The 10,000-nt window shown below is 57.6% G+C and overlaps 2 non-coding genes and 1 pseudogene across 2 annotated transcripts; all 3 read right to left on the bottom strand.

Annotated features, from left to right (window-relative positions):
• The window catches only part of LOC124586537, a 7,963-nt pseudogene extending 3,949 nt beyond the window's left edge, over positions 1-4,014 (bottom strand).
• A 188-nt stretch (positions 4,015-4,202) lies between these two features.
• LOC124586539 lies at positions 4,203-4,357 on the bottom strand. Its single transcript, XR_006975144.1, has one exon. It is a non-coding gene; the product is annotated as a 5.8S ribosomal RNA (ribosomal RNA).
• Positions 4,358-4,708: 351 nt separating this feature from the next.
• Positions 4,709-6,618, bottom strand: LOC124586525. The gene has a single exon (XR_006975136.1). It is a non-coding gene; the product is annotated as a small subunit ribosomal RNA (ribosomal RNA).
• Positions 6,619-10,000: the final 3,382 nt, after the last annotated feature.

Below are 10,000 nucleotides of genomic sequence, written 5' to 3'. Positions count from 1 at the left end.
CGCGCACGCGACCTACGGAAGGCGTCCTGTGTCCGCGCGTATTCCCAGCGGCGCCGCTTGCGCTTCTGCAGCGGCGGGGCGGCAGGCGGCCGCTTGGATGGTTGGCGCGGCCGCTGTGTCCTGGTGATCGACCTCTCCCCCCTGGACCCGACCGACGCAAGGGCATCCGGGAGCATGCCCAGGATGACATCGGGCGGCGTGCCCCGCCCCAGACCAATGACTCGATCCAGGGCAGAGAAACGCTGGGCGGAAGCAGGTAGCCCCGCCAGATGCTCCCAGATGGCGGCGTCAGTCGGCCCCTCCGGCGGCGGCCCGGTGGTGTCGGCCGCGAAGTCCTCGGCTGCGTCGACGGGCGGCGCAGCGGCATCGCCCGCGTCAGGCAGCGAGCTCGCTGCTCCACGGCGGGACGCCGGCTCTTCACCCCGACCGATCTCAAGTGCCTCCATGAATTGGCGGACAAGCTGCTTGTGGGCAGCTTGCCGCCGTCGGCACTTGATTGCCTCAAGCGTTCGGTCGGGGAACATCCTGGTAAGTTCTTGATTTACAAAGAAGAACCGGGCGTCCCTCTCCAGGAACAGTTCGGCCTCTGCCTTGGCGAGCGACAGGACTTCTTCCTCCGTCCACCTCGCGCGATGCCTCTCCGTCACGATCTCAGCGTTGGCGGCCGCAGGGTGTTGGCGGCGGCGATGGACCCCGAGACCGTTCTTCGTGGTAAAAGTGCGGTGGCACTCACTGCAAGCAAAGGGAGCTACACAATCTATCGCATTTTCGTTACGGCCGGTTGGCCGGATAGGAGCTGGGGTAGCTGGGGTGGCACCTTCAGCGGAAGGGCCACCATCTCTTGTTTCTTGTCGGCTGCCCCCAACTATAAAGGGATAATGCGAGGGGGGGCTGGTAACCCCCCCAAGCCCCTGGTGCGGTCTTCCACTCTGCGAAAATCAGCGGGCCCACGAGAAGGGGAGAAGACCGCAGGAGAGGAGAGGCTAAGAGGGCTAGGCCCATGTATTGCGCATCACTCTCCCTGTAACTATAACCCAAGGAAGGCACCTCACAGCAGCAGCACGACTACATCAAGACCGCACTTCGAAAAGCCAAGTCCGGATGCAGCCACACCGCCGCCACTTGGCCACCTTAAGAGAGTCATAGTTACTCCCGCCGTTTACCCGCGCTTGCTTGAATTTCTTCACGTTGACATTCAGAGCACTGGGCAGAAATCACATTGCGTCAACACCCGCTAGGGCCATCGCAATGCTTTGTTTTAATTAGACAGTCGGATTCCCCCAGTCCGTGCCAGTTCTGAGTTGATCGTTGAATGGCGGCCGAAGAGAATCCGCGCACCCGCGCGCCCCCGGAGGAGCACGCTAAGGCGGACGCGGCCTCGCAGCAAGGAAGATCCGTGGGAGGCCAAGGCACGGGACCGAGCTCGGATCCTGCACGCAGGTTGAAGCACCGGGGCGCGAACGCCGCGCAGGCGCGCGCATCCTGCACCGCCGGCCAGCACGAGGCCAACCAACGGCGAGAGCAGACGACGCCCGCGCTAAACGCCCGCACTTACCGGCACCCCTACGGCACTCACCTCGCCCAGGCCCGGCACGTTAGCGCTGACCCACTTCCCGACCAAGCCCGACACGCCCCGATCCTCAGAGCCAATCCTTATCCCGAAGTTACGGATCCAATTTGCCGACTTCCCTTACCTACATTATTCTATCGACTAGAGGCTCTTCACCTTGGAGACCTGCTGCGGATATGGGTACGAACCGGCGCGACACCTCCACGTGGCCCTCTCCCGGATTTTCAAGGTCCGAGGGGAAGATCGGGACACCGCCGCAACTGCGGTGCTCTTCGCGTTCCAAACCCTATCTCCCTGCTAGAGGATTCCAGGGAACTCGAACGCTCATGCAGAAAAGAAAACTCTTCCCCGATCTCCCGACGGCGTCTCCGGGTCCTTTTGGGTTACCCCGACGAGCATCTCTAAAAGAGGGGCCCGACTTGTATCGGTTCCGCTGCCGGGTTCCGGAATAGGAACCGGATTCCCTTTCGCCCAACGGGGGCCAGCACAAAGTGCATCATGCTATGACGGCCCCCATCAACATCGGATTTCTCCTAGGGCTTAGGATCGACTGACTCGTGTGCAACGGCTGTTCACACGAAACCCTTCTCCGCGTCAGCCCTCCAGGGCCTCGCTGGAGTATTTGCTACTACCACCAAGATCTGCACCGACGGCGGCTCCAGGCAGGCTCACGCCCAGACCCTTCTGCGCCCACCGCCGCGACCCTCCTACTCGTCAGGGCTTCGCGGCCGGCCGCAAGGACCGGCCATGACTGCCAGACTGACGGCCGAGTATAGGCACGACGCTTCAGCGCCATCCATTTTCAGGGCTAGTTGCTTCGGCAGGTGAGTTGTTACACACTCCTTAGCGGATTCCGACTTCCATGGCCACCGTCCTGCTGTCTTAAGCAACCAACGCCTTTCATGGTTTCCCATGAGCGTCGATTCGGGCGCCTTAACTCGGCGTTTGGTTCATCCCACAGCGCCAGTTCTGCTTACCAAAAGTGGCCCACTTGGCACTCCGATCCGAGTCGTTTGCTCGCGGCTTCAGCATATCAAGCAAGCCGGAGATCTCACCCATTTAAAGTTTGAGAATAGGTTGAGGTCGTTTCGGCCCCAAGGCCTCTAATCATTCGCTTTACCGGATGAGACTCGTACGAGCACCAGCTATCCTGAGGGAAACTTCGGAGGGAACCAGCTACTAGATGGTTCGATTAGTCTTTCGCCCCTATACCCAGCTCCGACGATCGATTTGCACGTCAGAATCGCTACGGACCTCCATCAGGGTTTCCCCTGACTTCGTCCTGGCCAGGCATAGTTCACCATCTTTCGGGTCCCAACGTGTACGCTCTAGGTGCGCCTCACCTCGCAATGAGGACGAGACGCCCCGGGAGTGCGGAGGCCGCCGCCCCGTGAAGGGCGGGGAAGCCCCATCCTCCCTCGGCCCGCGCAAGGCGAGACCTTCACTTTCATTACGCCTTTAGGTTTCGTACAGCCCAATGACTCGCGCACATGTTAGACTCCTTGGTCCGTGTTTCAAGACGGGTCGTGAAATTGTCCAAAGCTGAAGCGCCGCTGACGGGAGCGATTATTCCGCCCGAGAGCATCCCGAGCCAACAGCGGCGCGGGTCCGGGGCCGGGCCAGGTAGGTCCGTCATCCGGGAAGAACCGCGCGCGCTTGCCGGGAGCCCGAGCGCCCAAAGGGGCGAATCGACTCCTCCAGATATACCGCCGGGCAGCCAGCCAGGACACCGGGGCTCTGCCCAACAGACGCGAACCGAGGCCCGCGGAAGGACAGGCTGCGCACCCGGGCCGTAGGCCGGCACCCAGCGGGTCGCGACGTCCTACTAGGGGAGAAGTGCGGCCCACCGCACACCGGAACGGCCCCACCCCGCGGCGAGTGGAAAGGCAACCGGACACGACCCCGCCGCGGATTGCTCCGCGCGGGCGGCCGGCCCCATCTGCCGAGGGCGGAGGCCAGTGGCCGGATGGGCGTGAATCTCACCCGTTCGACCTTTCGGACTTCTCACGTTTACCCCAGAACGGTTTCACGTACTTTTGAACTCTCTCTTCAAAGTTCTTTTCAACTTTCCCTCACGGTACTTGTTCGCTATCGGTCTCGTGGTCATATTTAGTCTCAGATGGAGTTTACCACCCACTTGGAGCTGCACTCTCAAGCAACCCGACTCGAAGGAGAGGTCCCGCCGACGCTCGCACCGGCCGCTACGGGCCTGGCACCCTCTACGGGCCGTGGCCTCATTCAAGTTGGACTTGGGCTCGGCGCGAGGCGTCGGGGTAGTGGACCCTCCCAAACACCACATGCCACGACAGGCGGCAGCCTGCGGGGTTCGGTGCTGGACTCTTCCCTGTTCGCTCGCCGCTACTGGGGGAATCCTTGTTAGTTTCTTTTCCTCCGCTTAGTAATATGCTTAAATTCAGCGGGTAGTCTCGCCTGCTCTGAGGTCGTTGTACGAGGTGTCGCACGCCACACCGCCAGCCGGCTGTGCACGCTACCGAGTAAGTACCGGTATGCGAACCGCCAGGCGACGGGCGCGCATCGCACGTTTAAGGAGGCGCGGCCGGCCCCACAGGCGGCCGCGACGCTCCCAGGTCTGCGAAGCGGGGCAAACGCCGCGCGCTTCAGTATACGTAGCCGACCCTCAGCCAGACGTGGCCCGGGAACGGAATCCATGGACCGCAATGTGCGTTCGAAACGTCGATGTTCATGTGTCCTGCAGTTCACATGTCGACGCGCAATTTGCTGCGTTCTTCATCGACCCACGAGCCGAGTGATCCACCGTCCTGGGTGATCTTTTCTTAGTTTACACTGTCTCTTTCAAGACAGTTGCATAGGCGGGACGTAGGCGTGTGGCGGCCCCTGTTCAAGCGTTCTGTGTCCAACGGCCTCACGGCCGATGGGCGTCGTACGGCTCCACACCGGAGCGGACAGGCAGTCGGGCGAAAGTCATTCAAAACCGGCGCCAGGCGCCAGGTGCCGCAGGCCAGCCGCTCCAGCGCTTCAGCGCTCGTACCACACAACATTGGCGTTAGTTTTGAGAAGCACGCGTGGTTCCGCACGCGGCGCACGGCTACTGCGAGCCGTACAGGTAGCGTGTTGCGCGACACGACACGCACATCGAAAGACATGCAGTCTAGTCGGTAATGATCCTTCCGCAGGTTCACCTACGGAAACCTTGTTACGACTTTTACTTCCTCTAAATGATCAAGTTTGGTCATCTTTCCGGTAGCATCGGCAACGACAGAGTCAATGCCGCGTACCAGTCCGAAGACCTCACTAAATCATTCAATCGGTAGTAGCGACGGGCGGTGTGTACAAAGGGCAGGGACGTAATCAACGCGAGCTTATGACTCGCGCTTACTGGGAATTCCTCGTTCATGGGGAACAATTGCAAGCCCCAATCCCTAGCACGAAGGAGGTTCAGCGGGTTACCCCGACCTTTCGGCCTAGGAAGACACGCTGATTCCTTCAGTGTAGCGCGCGTGCGGCCCAGAACATCTAAGGGCATCACAGACCTGTTATTGCTCAATCTCGTGCGGCTAGAAGCCGCCTGTCCCTCTAAGAAGAAAAGTAATCGCTGACAGCACGAAGGATGTCACGCGACTAGTTAGCAGGCTAGAGTCTCGTTCGTTATCGGAATTAACCAGACAAATCGCTCCACCAACTAAGAACGGCCATGCACCACCACCCACCGAATCAAGAAAGAGCTATCAATCTGTCAATCCTTCCGGTGTCCGGGCCTGGTGAGGTTTCCCGTGTTGAGTCAAATTAAGCCGCAGGCTCCACTCCTGGTGGTGCCCTTCCGTCAATTCCTTTAAGTTTCAGCTTTGCAACCATACTTCCCCCGGAACCCAAAAGCTTTGGTTTCCCGGAGGCTGCCCGCCGAGTCATCGGAGGAACTGCGGCGGATCGCTGGCTGGCATCGTTTATGGTTAGAACTAGGGCGGTATCTGATCGCCTTCGAACCTCTAACTTTCGTTCTTGATTAATGAAAACATACTTGGCAAATGCTTTCGCTTCTGTTCGTCTTGCGACGATCCAAGAATTTCACCTCTAACGTCGCAATACGAATGCCCCCGCCTGTCCCTATTAATCATTACCTCGGGTTCCGAAAACCAACAAAATAGAACCGAGGTCCTATTCCATTATTCCATGCACACAGTATTCAGGCGGGCTTGCCTGCTTTAAGCACTCTAATTTGTTCAAAGTAAACGTGCCGGCCCACCGAGACACTCACTCAAGAGCACCCTGGTAGGATTGCAACGGGGTCCGCCTCGGGACGCACGAGCACGCACGAGGCGCGTCGCACGCCTTCAGCTCGCCCCACCGGCAGGACGTCCCACGATACATGCCAGTTAAACACCGACGGGCGGTGAACCAACAGCGTGGGACACAAATCCAACTACGAGCTTTTTAACCGCAACAACTTTAATATACGCTATTGGAGCTGGAATTACCGCGGCTGCTGGCACCAGACTTGCCCTCCAATAGATACTCGTTAAAGGATTTAAAGTGTACTCATTCCGATTACGGGGCCTCGGATGAGTCCCGTATCGTTATTTTTCGTCACTACCTCCCCGTGCCGGGAGTGGGTAATTTGCGCGCCTGCTGCCTTCCTTGGATGTGGTAGCCGTTTCTCAGGCTCCCTCTCCGGAATCGAACCCTGATTCCCCGTTACCCGTTACAACCATGGTAGGCGCAGAACCTACCATCGACAGTTGATAAGGCAGACATTTGAAAGATGCGTCGCCGGTACGAGGACCGTGCGATCAGCCCAAAGTTATTCAGAGTCACCAAGGCAAACGGACCGGACGAGCCGACCGATTGGTTTTGATCTAATAAAAGCGTCCCTTCCATCTCTGGTCGGGACTCTGTTTGCATGTATTAGCTCTAGAATTACCACAGTTATCCAAGTAACGTGGGTACGATCTAAGGAACCATAACTGATTTAATGAGCCATTCGCGGTTTCACCTTAATGCGGCTTGTACTGAGACATGCATGGCTTAATCTTTGAGACAAGCATATGACTACTGGCAGGATCAACCAGGGAGCTGCGTCAACTAGAGCTGAGCAGCCGGCCGCCCGGGAGTGTGTCCCGGGGGCCCGCGCGAACACGCAAGCGTCCGCTCAATTATTCTGCAAACAGGAGGAGGCTGAGCTCCCCTGCACAATACACCTCGAAACCCTCTCAGGTCCCGGCGGCGCGCAGCGCCGTCCTAAGTACTTGGTCGGGTTCGAGAGAGGCGCAATCGCCCGGAGTTTGGCGAGTAGACGCTTTAGGTGCGACCACCCGTGCTCCCAACTGAGCTTGCCGCTGCCGACAGAGGCCCGGGAGCGTGCTGTCGTGGCATTGCCGGCGGGAGACAACACGCGCCACCTACGGTGGCCGGCAGCTCCAACGCCAGCGCCACAGAAGGACAAAAGCCCCACTTGGGTGCCGAAGCGAACTCTCCCAGCACAGCGCACGCGCCAACACGTCCGCACAGCTGCGATACAATCCACCTGCGAGAACCGCAGAGGCGACCGAGCAGCAGACGGCGTCGCGGCGCCGAGCGCCGGGCGGCGGCGCATCCTCAGCGCACACAGTCCTCAATCGGACCAGCACACTGCAGATGTCCACCGCGCTTCGCACCGGGCCCGCGAGGACCTACTTTGGCCGCACGGCGCCGCGTGCAGGGTGCGCCGGCGCGCAGCTGCGCCGCCTGCCGCCTCCGTCGGCCGGCGCGCCTGCCACTGGCCGCCCCCACCAGCCGGCTGTAGCGCGTGCGCCCACGCACCGCGCGGCCAGCACGCCGGAAGGCCCCCCCTCACCGGCCGGGGACGGTCCCACCCAGCCACCGCCGCGTATCGCTTCACACCCACATGCCATTCACGTTCGTGGGCATGGTGGGTATCGCTGAAACAACCGGTTGGTAGCTCAACCGATCGTCGCCATCACTGATTCACCTCTAGCGAGAACAACCGCACCACAACGGTTTACCAGTTCTTCATTTGCGTAACGTCACCAGCAAACGTAGACGTCCATCGCCATTTGCAAATTCAACGATTGTTGCATGCCTGTGTCAGGTGTCACGACACACTATGTCTGCCCACATACACGCAACAACATGTGCACGCTTCGCGAACACGTGGAAGGTGGCCCCCGTACGTATGCGATGTCCATTGCGCGAACGACTGTCAACCGGCCTCTGTCGCATGTCGCAGATGTGGAACGCAGTGCACCATGCTATCACGGTGTGTGAGAAGAGACGACTACGTCTGACAACACGCGCCACTACATCAACAGACGGCTCATGCTGATCGCCATCCACGGCATACCATACTGCAATCCAGCTCTTATAGGGAGACGACACGTAGCTGAGTGCACAATATTTGGACCGTATGGTTCGCCGTTGTTGGCGCAGTCGTGGTACGGTCACACATGTACCACGATGTATCATTCAGTACATGAGGACCAATGTGCGGTACAGTGTGTGATTTGGACGTACAACATCAGCGGACAGTTGCCACAAGCCGTACCACAACGTAGGCTGTGCTTCGCCATGCGAATGCCAATGAACAACTGCGAAGGGCATTGAGCATGTACGTCCTGCCGCCATCCGCATTACAGTGTATAGCTGCAAGGTGTTTAACATGAAGCGATACTCTGGGGACCGGGCAGTGCGAGTAGCAAACTATATTGCGGGGGTTGCAGTTAGGCAACACTACACTAATTTAACGCGTCGTATGACAATTACAGAGCAGGTTAAGGCCCAACGTGTGTTGGGTTAAGGCCCAACGTGTGTTGGGTTAAGGCCCAACGTGTGTTGGGTTAAGGCCCAACGTGTGTTGGGTTAAGGCCCAACGTGTGTTGGGTTAAGGCCCAACGTGTGTTGGGTTAAGGCCCAACGTGTGTTGGGTTAAGGCCCAACGTGTGTTGGGTTAAGGCCCAACGTGTGTTGGGTTAAGGCCCAACGTGTGTTGGGTTAAGGCCCAACGTGTGTTGGGTTAAGGCCCAACGTGTGTTGGGTTAAGGCCCAACGTGTGTTGGGTTAAGGCCCAACGTGTGTTGGGTTAAGGCCCAACGTGTGTTGGGTTAAGGCCCAACGTGTGTTGGGTTAAGGCCCAACGTGTGTTGGGTTAAGGCCCAACGTGTGTTGGGTTAAGGCCCAACGTGTGTTGGGTTAAGGCCCAACGTGTGTTGGGTTAAGGCCCAACGTGTGTTGGGTTAAGGCCCAACGTGTGTTGGGTTAAGGCCCAACGTGTGTTGGGTTAAGGCACAACGTGTGTTGGGTTAAGGCCCAACGTGTGTTGGGTTAAGGCCCAACGTGTGTTGGGTTAAGGCCCAACGTGTGTTGGGTTAAGGCCCAACGTGTGTTGGGTTAAGGCCCAACGTGTGTTGGGTTAAGGCGCAACATAGGTTAGGTTAAGGCGCAACATAGGTTAGGTTAAGGCGCAACATAGGTTAGGTTAAGGCGCAACATAGGTTAGGTTAAGGCGCAACATAGGTTAGGTTAAGGCGCAACATAGGTTAGGTTAAGGCGCAACATAGGTTAGGTTAAGGCGCAACATGGGTTAGGTTAAGGCGCAACATGGGTTAGGTTAAGGCGCAACATGGGTTAGGTTAAGGCGCAACATGGGTTAGGTTAAGGCGCAACATGGGTTAGGTTAAGGCGCAACATGGGTTAGGTTAAGGCGCAACATGGGTTAGGTTAAGGCGCAACATGGGTTAGGTTAAGGCGCAACATGGGTTAGGTTAAGGCGCAACATGGGTTAGGTTAAGGCGCAACATGGGTTAGGTTAAGGCGCAACATGGGTTAGGTTAAGGTACAATATGGGTTAGGTTAAGGTACAATATGGGTTAGGTTAAGGTACAATATGGGTTAGGTTAAGGTACAATATGGGTTAGGTTAAGGTACAATATGGGTTAGGTTAAGGTACAATATGGGTTAGGTTAAGGTACAATATGGGTTAGGTTAAGGTACAATATGGGTTAGGTTAAGGTACAATATGGGTTAGGTTAAGGTACAATACGGGTTAGGTTAAGGTACAATACGGGTTAGGTTAAGGTACAATACGGGTTAGGTTAAGGTACAATACGGGTTAGGTTAAGGTACAATACGGGTTAGGTTAAGGTACAATACGGGTTAGGTTAAGGTACAATACGGGTTAGGTTAAGGCACTTGGGGGGGGGGGGGGGCCCGGTTTGTTGATTGTGATTATCGTAAGTAAATGACTGCGGCATCATCTGATTTGCCACGTCAGGGTGCACCTTTGGCTCATAACAGGCGGCGCTCTGATTCCATGCTTGTGGCAGACCTGTGTCTTTCATTCCTGCCATTGTTTGTGTGGTGTGACAGGAGGCAGTATTGTGATGTTGGGTGCACCCCTGTCTGGGACATGTGTGGGTGTTGGTGGCTTAGCTGAGCAATGGTGGTTGTCGGAAGGGTGGG

The sequence above is a fragment of the Schistocerca americana genome, unplaced genomic scaffold, assembly GCF_021461395.2.
Source record: "Schistocerca americana isolate TAMUIC-IGC-003095 unplaced genomic scaffold, iqSchAmer2.1 HiC_scaffold_556, whole genome shotgun sequence".
NCBI lineage: Eukaryota > Metazoa > Arthropoda > Insecta > Orthoptera > Acrididae > Schistocerca > Schistocerca americana.
The sequence above is the reverse complement of the archived record's forward strand: the minus strand, read 5'-3'. Positions and strand labels throughout refer to the sequence as shown.